This window comes from Lutra lutra, chromosome 3 (genome assembly GCF_902655055.1).
Source record: "Lutra lutra chromosome 3, mLutLut1.2, whole genome shotgun sequence".
NCBI lineage: Eukaryota > Metazoa > Chordata > Mammalia > Carnivora > Mustelidae > Lutra > Lutra lutra.
In genome coordinates this window covers 92,627,702-92,640,529 of record NC_062280.1, presented here as the reverse complement: position 1 = coordinate 92,640,529, position 12,828 = coordinate 92,627,702, and the positions used below count along the sequence as shown (strand labels likewise).

Here is a 12,828-nt window from a genome sequence, read left to right as displayed (position 1 = left end):
CAACCCCAGGAAAATATGCTTTAACCAAATCAGAAGAGATCCCAAATCGTGAGGGGGGAGAAAGGTTCAGAAAGAGGTTCAGAAAGAAAAAACAAAGAACAAAACCAATTAAAATAAGAAAACGAGTAAAGAAAAAATATAAGAAAGAAAAATATATATATATATATTAGATAAACTAGTTAAAAAACGTTTAAAAAGAAAACGGTAAAAGTTAAAAAAAATTGGCAGAAGAGGAGAAAAAAAATTGAAAAAGAAAAAAAAAATTAAATTAACTGCAAAGCTAAAGAATCATGGGGAGAAAGCCATGAGTTCCATGCTTTGCTTTCTCCTCCTCTGGAATTCCGCTGCTCTCCTTGCTATTGAAACTGCACTCCTTGGTAGGTGAACTTGGTCCTGGCTGGGTTTCTTGTTGATCTTCTGGGGGAGGGGCCTGTTGTAGTGATTCTAAAGTGTCTTTGCCCCAGGCGGAATTGCACCACCCTTACCAGGGGCTGGGCTCGGGTTTGCTTTCGGGGAGCTTTTGTTCCCTGAGCGCTTTCCGTAGAGTTCCGGAGGATGGCAGCCTCCCAGTCTCCGGCCCGGCGGAGCTGAGAGCCCGGGGCCCCACTCCTCAGTGCGCCCTCAGAGAACAGCGCCCAATTACTCCCGTCACCCTGGCCTCCAGCCACGCTCTGAGCTGACCGAGCCTGCGACCGGTTCAAGGTAACCCTGAGCTGAGAGTCACTCCTCGGCTCTGTCTCTGTAGCTGGCTTCCCCGTTCTAATACCTGTGAGCTCTGCGACACTCAGACACCCCGATCCTTCTGTGACCCTGCGGGACCTGAGGCCACGCTAACCCCGCGTGGGCTTCACCCCAGTTAAGCCTCCTGAGCGATGTCCCTCAGCGGAACAGACTTTTAAAGTCCTGATTTTGGGCTCCGTTGCTCCGCCGCTTGCCGGGAGCCGGCCCCTCCCCCCGTGGTCTATCTTCCTGTCGCTTTGGATTCACTTCTCCACCAATCCTACCTTTCAGAAAGTGGTTGATTTTCTGTTTCTAGAATTGCTGTTCTTCTTCTCTTCAATCTCCCGTTGGATTTGTAGGTGTTTGCAATCTTTAGATAAGCTATCTAGCTGATCTCCGGCTACCTGAAGTAGTCTCAGCCTGCTACTTCTCTGCCATCTTCACTCCTCCCTGATAATTGTTCAAGAAAGTGAGCCAGAATAATCTGAGAATCTGTCATGTGCCTAATATTGTGCTAATGACCATTTAAGATACTAAAAATCTTGTCCTTTGATCACTTACTTTTAGATGTATATTCTGGCTAAGGATTTAAACAGGAAATATATACGAATATCTACTTAACAAGATAGCATGCTAAACAGTGTAAAAGTATGCCAAAGCATGTATGCCTCTGAGGGGAATATATTCTAAGACACATATAGGATAAAGAATAAGACATATCCATGCTGTTAAATCCATTCCTGGTTCCTAATGTTTTTAATTCTTTGCATGTTAAAAGTTCATTTTAATGGATATAATAATTTATTTTAATGCATACCAATTATCATATTTTTATAATCAACATGGATTGAGTGCCTGCTATCTGCCAGGCAGTGTCTAATTGCTTCTAATCCTGCATTAGTTCGTCTAATGTAGTTTAGTTTGTTTAATCCTCAGGATCACTCTGTGAAATGGTGCTATCATTAATTTCATTTTATAATATGCTTATTCTTATATTTAATATTAGTAGAAGCATTTAGTATCTTTTAAAGTGAGAAACTGAGAAAGGTCAAGTGATTTAACCAAGGTTTCATAACATATAAAGTAATGAAAATAGGCACGTAAGGAATTGTTCTACATGGCTTTGATTTAGCAGAGAATACATGATCCATTGGAGCATGGTATTGTCTCCCAAGTCAACAACCGGGGTACGTTAGTATTTGGAAATCTTTACTAACCACAGAACAATTGGAGAAAGCCCACACAACTTTTGGACAAATTAATTATCTTATTAATTAGTTATTTTGGCACCTACTATGTAGTAAACATTATTTGAGATATCAGCATATACAGAGACAAATGAGATGGACAGAGGCTTCGTCCTTGTATCCTTTAGGCTCTAGAAGAGGGTTTGGTAACATACCTGCACTAATGTTTTTCTAAATGGAAGCCATCACTGTAGATTATTCTAATAAAAATGGGGTAAGGCCAAATAATCTTACTTTTACCTCCTGATAAATGGAAGGCTTTTCTCCCTTATAATAAACATGATCTCAGTCGTGTGTTACCTCTTTTAACCTCGTCAACACTCTTCCTCTGTGCCGTGAGATTGTTCAGTCATAAAACTCAGCCACATAGTGTGAAACTCAATTAAGTTGTGTGTAATAAATTCCAGGGGACATTTGAAAGACAGAGTGAATTACATATCCTGAATTTAGTCACCTTGTTTTACATGTCAATGTGTTTTTCTCTCTTTCTATCTGTTTCTCACACAGGCTGATTCCCCTGGAAGAAGTCAGAAGTTTTCCATGTTAGGAGGCAGGTGACACCTCAGCCAACCCTTGGACCTGAGGGTGCGAGCGAGGCCAAGGCTGTCATTCCAAGGTATCAAAAGCCTGGGGTTCTGCTACTTTTGAACAAGGTTAGTTGGGGAAGCATGTAATTTAACTGAATTTCAGCTTCTTTATCTGCAAGATGGACTTACAAGATAAGGGAAAAATAATAATAAGATATCTTGAAGATGAAATGAGACAAGTCATGGAATACTCGGACCAGTAAAAGCCATATAGCAATCAATGTAAGGCAACATAATAGGGTGAGAAGGAGAGGAATTTTGACACCAGGCAGATGGAGCTCAGTGGGTTAGCCTAGAGGCTCCTGACTCATACTGACTGATTTCAAATACAGGCTAACCACCTGCCAGGGTACAATTTTGGGCTATTTATGTGATTTATCTAACTCTCTCTTTTCTCATCTCTAAAATGCTAATAAAAGTTGTACCTGTTTTTACGTGTTTTTTTTTTTAATTTTTAAATGAGAAAAGCAAATGCCCTTAGTATAATATCCTAAAATGAGCTTGTGTTTTATGTATTTAGTACATACCAGTAGTGTTCTGTGTGTTTCATAAGTAGCATCTTGTTTTGTCCTTAATGTAGTTAATATAATAGGTACTATTATTATCTACATTTTATAGATGAGGAAATTTAAACATAGGGAGTTATCTAAGTTGTCTAGATTTGTTTAAGATAATAAATACTGGAACAAAAATATTGGAACATCATGAGTCCAGAGCTCATGCTCTTAATATTCTGGTTTACTGCCTATAAGATGAGGAAGAGCAGGTGTTAGAAGAAGGGAAATCTATTCCCCTAAATTCTAATTTACTATCTGTGTGGTCTTTGGCAACTTTAAACACCCTGAATCTCAGTTTCCTTACAAAGGGTGAAAAAATTTATTGTGTGCATTGAATGTGAAAACATATGGAAAAGTATAGCAGATAGCCTGCATATACACATAAAGAATACAAAAGATAAATTAGCACATCCCAGAGTATGAGACACAAAGTAAAGTTTCTTTGACTTTAGATGTTATTTTCAGAGTTTGATGTAGTTTTTTTTTTTTTTTTCTGCTGAAATATAGAACTAAGCATAAGACTAAGCATATTGTGTGGTATTTGAAAAGTATAAAAACCTGAAAAGACCCTGCGGGACCTGAGGCCACGCTGACCCCGCATGGGCTTCACCCCGGTTAAGCCTCTGGAGCGATGTCCCTCAGTGAAACAAGATGGGATTGGGAGGGAGACAAACCATAAGTGACTCTTAATCTCACAAAACAAACTGAGGGTTGATGGGGGGAGGGGGATTGGGAGAGGGGGGTGGGGTTATGGACATTGGGGAGGGTATGTGCTATGGTGAGTGCTGTGAAGTGTGTAAACCTGGCGATTCACAGACCTGTACCCCTGGGGATAAAAATATATTATATGTTTATAAAAAAAAAAAAAAAAACCTGAAAAGAAAAATCACCAGTATTCCACCCAGAAGCCATCATTGGGATTGCCAGAATATTGTACAATTAAATAATTTAAAAGTGGTTTCCTTTTGAAAAAAATTGTTTTTCTTTCTTTTTAACATTTGAGTGCAAAGGAAAATACTTATGTGCCACACACACCGCTCATCTTCTTCACATTTCTTTATCAACTCAGAGTGTTCATAGCTAGCTCCTGTTTGGTCTGAGTTACTGTGGTTTAATGGGTAACTTCTTAAAGGCTCCCAAATCTCCTGCCTCCTCTTACTCATGCCCTGACGTAATGTTCTTCCCTGGTATGTGGTTGGACCTACTGACTCACTTCGGATTAATGAAGGGATGTAAAAATGAAAGGATATTACTTATGATGTCTTAATAGCATGATAGTAGGAATGTTCTCAAAATTGGGCCAGCGCAGATAAAGCAGAAGAGCCAGAAAGGGAAACAATAGCAAAAATAGTGTTTGAAACCAAATGGAGCTCGCAGAAGTCAGCCCTGTTCTGAGGTTTCAGGCTGTTCTTTGGCAAAGTTTTCTATCATTTGCAAACAGGAGCCCTGATATATTATATATATTTTTAAACCCATAAGCCAAACACTTCACCCAAAAATGGCATCATTCATAAATGAGCAAATATAGCAACTGTAACATGAATAACGTGTGTTTGAATCTCCAGGTGGATAAACTACTACTTGCTTTAAGAAAATAGGACTCACCAAATGAAATATTATCAATTCAGTGTTTACTTGCCACTCAAGATGAGGGAAGTGCCTTAAAACATTTTACACAGAACATTTTTCGAGATAATCTCTCTCAAAGTAAGTTATATAGTTGCAATTTAGTAATTTGTTGTATGATATGGTCATTTAAAATATTCCTGGGTTAGGATTTCATTCCTCCTTTGGGTGTTCAGAGGAAAATTATGAAAGGACATTGGCACCATTCTATCCTTTTTGAAGTCATAGTTACCCTATCTGCATTCTGAAATATCACAAGAGATTTAGAAAAGGCTTTTACTGAGAAAACGAGGCATTTATCAAACAGATTTGAATTTGCTTTAGGTTGTGTTTAATACAACTAAAGTCCTTAGCTCCTGGCTATGTTAATATAATTTAAAGGTGACCATAAAATTTTGTTCTCTGGAGCTAACCCTTTGAAAGCTAGCTGCTTTTTAAATTAATATGAATAAAACATGAAATGTGGATGGACTCACTCTATGGTATCATTATCAAGACATGGCAAATAACTGCTAAAGAAAAGGTTCAAAAATAAAACAGGATAGCATTTATTATGCATACCTATTATTGCCCCACATCAATTTTTTCTACTAACTTTTGAAGTACCTGACTACTGAGAAATCATGGAAAATATTGATTGTAAAATACATGCCATGCTTTAAAAAACTGAGCAAAATCTTTAGCTATCCATCCTGATTTAGCAATAAGACACTCATCAGTTATGTGTGTAGTTGTCTGTAATTTACCTGTAATTTACCATGTCTAATAATTAGAGTAATTAATATAAAAATGTTTTACAATATAAATTATTTTGAGCATAATAAAATCTTTCTTCAATGTCTCGGTTGACATTTTGGATACCTATGGTCTGCATTCTATCAATATTGATTGTAATACACAAAATTAAGATGAAATGAATCCTAGATTTTTAATGTTTTCATGGCAATGACTTTCTATGTTTCAGTATTTTAATAACATCTGGAATGGATTCATGGGTTTAAACAGTTTGATCTACAAAAATATGTGTTATCTTCAGAACAACAGTTTGATAGAAGTAGACATCCCAAGGATTTTCAGAAATACTTGGTAAAAAGATTAGATTTTCCCTAGTTAGGCTGAATAATGATGCTGACTATGCCTGTTGATTATAAAGAGGTAATCCTCTGATGTGTGAATATACTATGAACCCTTGGGTTTTCTGGGTTATATTTCAGGCATAAAATGAACAGGTTAGTTGGGTATTATTGTAAACAAGAAAACTCTCTTAATATCCTTGAATCACATAGGACACATGTCTATCTACCTATATATCATTGACCATGTTAGATCTGTACATAGAGTTACATAGAGTTAACTACATATATATGTAGTATATATCTTAAGCATAACACATACATACACATATCCTTTGATTGATGGATCTAATAAAACTCCAGTTCATAGTTTTTTGCTTAAATTTATTTTTTAAATGTTGAAAATCTTAAGTTGTTCTCAATTGTTAACCTACAATTTTACTTTCCAGAGATAACATTTCCAAGAGATAATAACATCTGGTTCATATGGGCCCAGAGGGTTTCACTGGGCAGTTCTACTGAACTTTCAATTTCCAGATAATCACAAATGATATTTATATTCTTCCAGAGAATAGAAAAAAAAAAAAAACAACTTTCTAAAACAATAATAACAACATCAATGAAGTCAAAATTTCTACTTAATGGAGAAACATAGGAGGCATTCCCACGGAGTCAGGGACAAGATAAGAGTGTTCAATATTTTTAGTACTGTTTAATATTAAATTAGGGCAAAAATTCTCAATTTATTCTACTAACATTTTGGCTGGATAATTCCTCATTGTGAGGACTTTCTTGTGCATTTCAGGATGTTGAATAGCATTCCTGGCCTCTCCCCATGAGATGCCAATTAGCACCAGTACCCTGCAATCAAAAATGTCTCTAGAAATTTCCAAATATTCCTTGGGGAATAAAATCACTCCTAATTAATAAGCACTATGTTAGTGAACTGAATGAAATTGGTGAATTTCATTCAATAATAGTGAATCCAGTGAAACTGGTTGAGATAAAACTTTAACAACATAAGAATTGGAAAAGAAGACAATGGTTTAGAAAACTACTTTTTACAGATGTTATCTTTAAATATCTGGAAATTGTCTGATAAAGCACAATAAAAAATCAGTAAGTTAGTAGATGTTAAAGTTAATATGCAAAATCTTCGGTCATATAGAAATAATCATTGTTTAGAAAATATAACAGGAAGACAATTTATAATAGCAACAAGATATATAAAATGTATTGGACTAAAGATGAAAAACTTATATGGGCAAAACCTTAAACACTTCCAAAAAACACAATAGTTTTCAACAAATGTAAAGATACACTTTTTTCTTGAACAGTTACACTCCATATCATAAAGATGCCAATTCCCCCAAGTTAATATATAAATATATCAATAAAATGTCAGTAACTTTTAGTGGAACTGGGTAAGTTGATTCTAAAGTTCATACAGGGGTTAAAACACCAAGAAGAACTAGGAAAATCTTGAAAAAGGAACAATGGTGGAGTGTGGAGACAAATTGCTCTCCCAGAGAGTAAAGCCCTCTATCAAGTGATTCTAAATAAAAGAGTGTGTTTGGGCACACGAACCAATAGAATAGAATAAAAAGCCCAGAAATAAACTCTAGTACATATGGAATTCAAATATATGACAAAGTTTGAATATAAAATAACTGAGAAAATGAGAGACATTTTGTGGATGGTGTTGAAACCAGAGGATAGTCATTTTAAAGAAAATAAGAATCTGGATCCTCCTTACACCGAACATCAGATTAAACTCTGAATGAATCAGAATTAGAAATGTACAAGTGTTAGAATAAAACATGGGAAGAAACTCTCCTTATAATCTGGATGTGAAGAAATTAAAAAAACTTGGCAATGTACTTTGTTGAGGAAATGGGCATTCTTACACATTGCAGATAGGAGTACAAAATGTTGCAATTCCTTGTGGAAAGGATTTTTTAAATATCCAATCAAATTGCATATGCATTTACTTTTAAATCTATATCTCATTTTAAGGAATTTTCCTGACAAATAATCAATATGTACAAAATGATATATCCAAAAGGACAATTATTATAGCATGACTCTCCTTAGCAAAAAAATGAAGTAACCTAAATGCCCATCTAGAAGAGACTGCTTGATTAAACTATGACACATGTACCCAATAGATTGCAATCAGCAGGAAAAAAGAAAAAAAGATGTGAAAGATCTGTATAAACAAATCCAGTATGAATTCCAAAGTAAATTGTTAAATGACTTACAGGACATTGTGAGAGTATACCTTGTATGAAACATTCAATTATTTATAAATATGTCAATTTTTTTTTAAAAAAAGGAATACAGCAAAGATAAATTGGAACAGGATGAAAGCGTATAATAAAAAGAGTAGTTGGGAATGTAGTTTAGAGAAGAGAGGGACAGGGGTGAGACATCTCTGAGTACACATTTTTATAGGTTAACTTGAAATGTAAATGTCACATATTAAAAGAACAAAATTAAATGAGAAAAGATAAAATGAATAGAAATAAATGCAGCTGACTTTTTTTTTTTAAACAAATTACTAACTTCAAAGTTTAGAAGAAAAACACAAAATCACCCAACTAGTAGTTCAAATAAATTGTGTATCCTGCAGCCTGGTAAAATCCTTTAAGGATATCTTCTAAGGACAAAAAGAATCTCAGTAAAATGGCAAACTTAATTTAGTAAGTTTATTGTTGTTAATGAAACTGGTAATTCTGAAACTATTTTCTGTTTGAAGAAGAGGGAAAATGAATACATATATTTGTGATTTAGGGAACTATGGTTTTTAGCATAGAAGATATGAAGTGAAAGAAAAGAAAAATTAGCAACAAACTCTAGACTGTTGGATTTGAACTGGACATTTCAGCATGAACTCAAGATTTTATTTTTGCTTTCATTTTTTCTTTATCAATATGTAATTCTCATAGAGAGAAATGCATGGATCTTCCTTATTTCCTTGTACATCTTACTGTTCAATACCCCAACAACATAGGCAACTATCATTCTGATTTCAATAACCATAGATTACTGTTGTCTGCTCTAGATCTTCAAATGATTTGAATCATGCATATGTGTTTTTCTATGTCTGGTTTCTTATATTAAGTATGATGCCAGTGAGAGATACCTATATTATCTGTTTCAGAAGTTCATTCATTTTTACTCTGTAGAGTTTCATTATATTAATACGAAGATTCATCCATTCTTTTGGCAAGCACTAGACTTTACTTCCTCTGGCCAGAAAAATTCTGCTCTCTGGGTTTCATATCCCTGTTGTGATTTGAAAAGTGTCCTTGGGTGGAAAGTTCACTTCAGGCTTTGTCCTAGTCATATGGAATCACAAATGAATGCTATTTGTTGTCCGATGCTTAAAGCAGTTATGTCATATACTTTGTTCAGTTTTATAGTTGTTTAAGGTAGAGATTAAGTCCAACACTGGTTACTTCACTGTGACTGGAAATGCAATTCAATCAGGATTTTAAAATATATGTATATTTATTTAGTTCTATCCACAGAAAGGGTGTAAAAGTAATGATATGCCAGTAGCAGTGGGCAAATTTATTCTCCATATCATGGTTTCTAAGTGCTTTCCCCAGAAAAACAAAACAGAGCTTTATGGAGAGATAATTGATTTCAGTTATGTACTTGGATGGTAGAAGTTGATCCTGGAACAATTTTCTTTGGTGCCAAAAGCAAAGATGTACTCAAAGACTGTTGAGACATTCAAAAAGACACAGGATCCTGCTTGAAAGGGTCCCCTTATGAAAAAAAATAGGCTCAAAGGATATCCTTTCACCAGTAAGTATATTTGAACATGGATTGTATATTATATGATATTATGGAATCAATTATGAATTTGGGAGCTGAAAAACTATTTTGTGTTTTTGTCTATATTGATATAATAATCATTATGTTTGTTATGCATAATATTAATAGGTATTTTTGGCATTGTTTTTCAAACACTTTTCAAGTATTTTACTTACATTAACTAATTTAACAATGAAAAGAATTATGATAAAGATATAATTATTATTTCAGTTACATAGACATTTATATAAAATCTATACTTTTCAACTTTTTCTCTTCTAGTATAGAGAAAAATTCTCCATAAATTCACAAGTGTTTCATAATCAATTATAAATAATTTGTTACGCATAATAAAATTCCAAAGCACATTGAATTAAAAAAACATTATTACCAAATATATCAGAGATTTACAATTTTATATGTATAAAATACCTATATGAACTTTCCTCAATTTATGATGGGATTACATCCAATAAACCCATCATAATTAAAAAATATCATAAGTCAAAATTGCATTTTCTATACCTAACCTACTGAATGTCATAGCTTAGCCTGGCCTAACTTAACCATGGTCAGAACACATTAACCTACAGCTGGGCAAAATAATCTAATACATTTATTAGATTTAGCCTACTTTGTGATAAGGTATTGAATATTTCATGTAATTTATTGAATACTGTACTGAAAGTAAAAAGCAGAATGGTTGAATGCATACAGAATGTAGTGTATCAGTTGTTTGCCCTCATGATTGTATGATTGACTGAAAACTATGGTTCATTGCCACTGCCCAGCATCACAAGAAAGTATTGAATCATATATCACTAGCCCCAGAAAAAAAATCACTATTCAAAATTTAAAGTATAATTTCCTTTGAATGTCTATTGCTTTCACACCATCATTAAAGCTGAAAAATCATTGAGTTGAACAATTGCAAGCTGGGGACTGTCTGTAAATTTTACATATTTATACAATACATATATCTATACTGTAAAAAGTACCATGGAATGGGGACTAAACAAAAGAAATTTATTGTTTCAGAGTTCTAGAGACTAGAAGTCTTAGATCAAGATGCCAGCTAGGTGTATTCTTTCTAGGGCTGCGGGAAAGAATCTGTTGCATGGTTCTACCCTAGTTTCCGATAGTTTGTTGGAATCTTTGGCATTCTTGATCATGTAGGTATGTCACCCTGATACGTTATGTTCACATGACATTTTTCCCTGTGTCTGTGTTCAAATTTCCCTTTATTAGAAAGACACTAGTCATATTGTATTAGGGGTCTGCCCTATATGGTATGACCTCATCTTAACTATTACATTGGCAATAACTATTTCCAATTAGGTTACATTCGGAGGTACTGGAGTTTAGGATTTCCGCGTGGGAACATTGTGGGGAACAATTCAACCCATAACAATAACAAATGTATGTAGTCCTAAAATTGTGATTTAATTTTGTCTTTTTTAAGTTTTATAATTACCCAGCATACATTTTTGGTGACTTGGTTATTTACTCCATATTCTGTTCCTGAGATTTATCTTTGTTTACACTTGTTCATATTTACTCTGTTTTATAAATATACTATGATTTATTTACATATTTTACTATCAGTGGATATTTAGATTGGTTTAATTTTAAGTTTCTACTATTAAAAATGCAGCCATGGCTATTCTTTTTTTTTTTCCAAGATTTTATTTATTTATTTGACACAGAGAGAGAGAGATCACAATTAGGCAGAGAGGCAGGCAGAGAGAGAGGGAGAAGCAGGCTCCCTGCTGAGCAGAGAGCCCGAAGAGGGGCTCGATCCCAGGACCCTGAGATCATGACCTGAGCCAAAAGCAGAGGCATAACCCACTGAGACACCCAGGTGCCCCCATGGCTATTCTTGTACAAGTCTCCAGATATATATTGCATGGCCCTCTCTAGGACGGTATTTCCAACTAGTCTGCTGTATTTGCGTTATGGATGTGGGGCTTTATTGACCCCCTGCATCCTTTGGACAGCAAGCAGCCTCACTCATTACCCTAGTATGCGAGCAAATATTATCTTCTTCTGTGGACTTTAAAAATGGTAAAAAGCATTGCTTTACAATAATGTTGATGGGATATAGAGCATGTCTACAATTATTAGATGTTACCAAATTTTAATATTTTTTTTAGATTTTATTTATTTATTTTGACAGAGAGAGAAATCACAAGTAGGCAGAGAGGCAGGCAGAGAGAAGGGGGAAGCAGCCTCCCTGCTGAGCAGAGAGCCCGATGTGGGGCTCAATCTCAGGACCCTGAGATCATGACCTGGGCCGAGGCAGAGGCTTAACCCACTGAGCCCAGGCACCCCCCCAAATTTTAATTTTAATGCCTGATTTCCATGAAGGATTTGCTTTCTACTTCCATGTTGATTTTTCTTTATGTACTTTTTAGACAAACTATTAGGTAATACAATTCTAGAAATTCTATATCTTCTAGGTAAATTTTATCCTTTTTTAATGTGTGGTGACCTTTTCTATCATGCTTTTTTACCTTGAAGTCTCTGTATGTTTCACTATAGCAGTCTTCTGGGTAGGATTTCTGAGATGATTTTTTTTCAATCTTTTCCATTCTAATCTCTCTGGCCTTAAATCTTAGAGATATCTCCTGTCAACAGTATGTAACTATCTTTAATTTCTTTAAGTAGTCTAAAAATTGAATAATTTGAGCACTTATTCATCTATCACTTATTCATTGAACATGTAAAATGGAACAAGTTCTGCTCTGGATCTTGGAGTTGTAAATGAGTCAAAAAGAAGATGCTAGTGTTCCTATTGTTGATAGGTTTATATTCTGGTGGGAAGAGATAAATAATATCAGCAAATAAATATATATATGATATACTATATAAGGAATATTGTACAGGAAAAAGGAGAAAAAAGGAACAGAATAAGGGAGTGTGGTAGAATTGTAAAATGACCCCTCGGGGCGCCTGGGTGGCTCAGTGGGTTAAAGCCTCTGCCTTCGGCTCAGATCATGATCTCAGGGTCCTGGGATTGAGCCCCACATCGGGCTCCCTGCTCGGCGGGGAGCCTGCTTCCTCCTCTCTCTGCCTGCCTCTCTGCCTACTTGTGATCTCTCTGTGTCAAATAAATAAATAAAATCTTAAAAAAAAAAAAATGACCCCTCAACGACACTTGTGCTTGTATAATCCCCCCCCACCTCGAGTAGGG

General features: G+C 35.1%; 1 long non-coding RNA gene across 1 annotated transcript in view; it reads left to right on the top strand.

Annotated features, from left to right (window-relative positions):
- The first annotated feature begins 647 nt into the window (after positions 1 to 647).
- The window catches only part of LOC125095303 (uncharacterized), a 55,629-nt gene continuing 43,448 nt past the window's right edge, over positions 648 to 12,828 (top strand). Inside the window, exons 1-2 of the long non-coding RNA XR_007125845.1 lie at positions 648 to 702; positions 2,475 to 2,620. This is a non-coding gene — a long non-coding RNA (uncharacterized LOC125095303). The remainder of the gene's footprint in view (positions 703 to 2,474; positions 2,621 to 12,828) is intronic.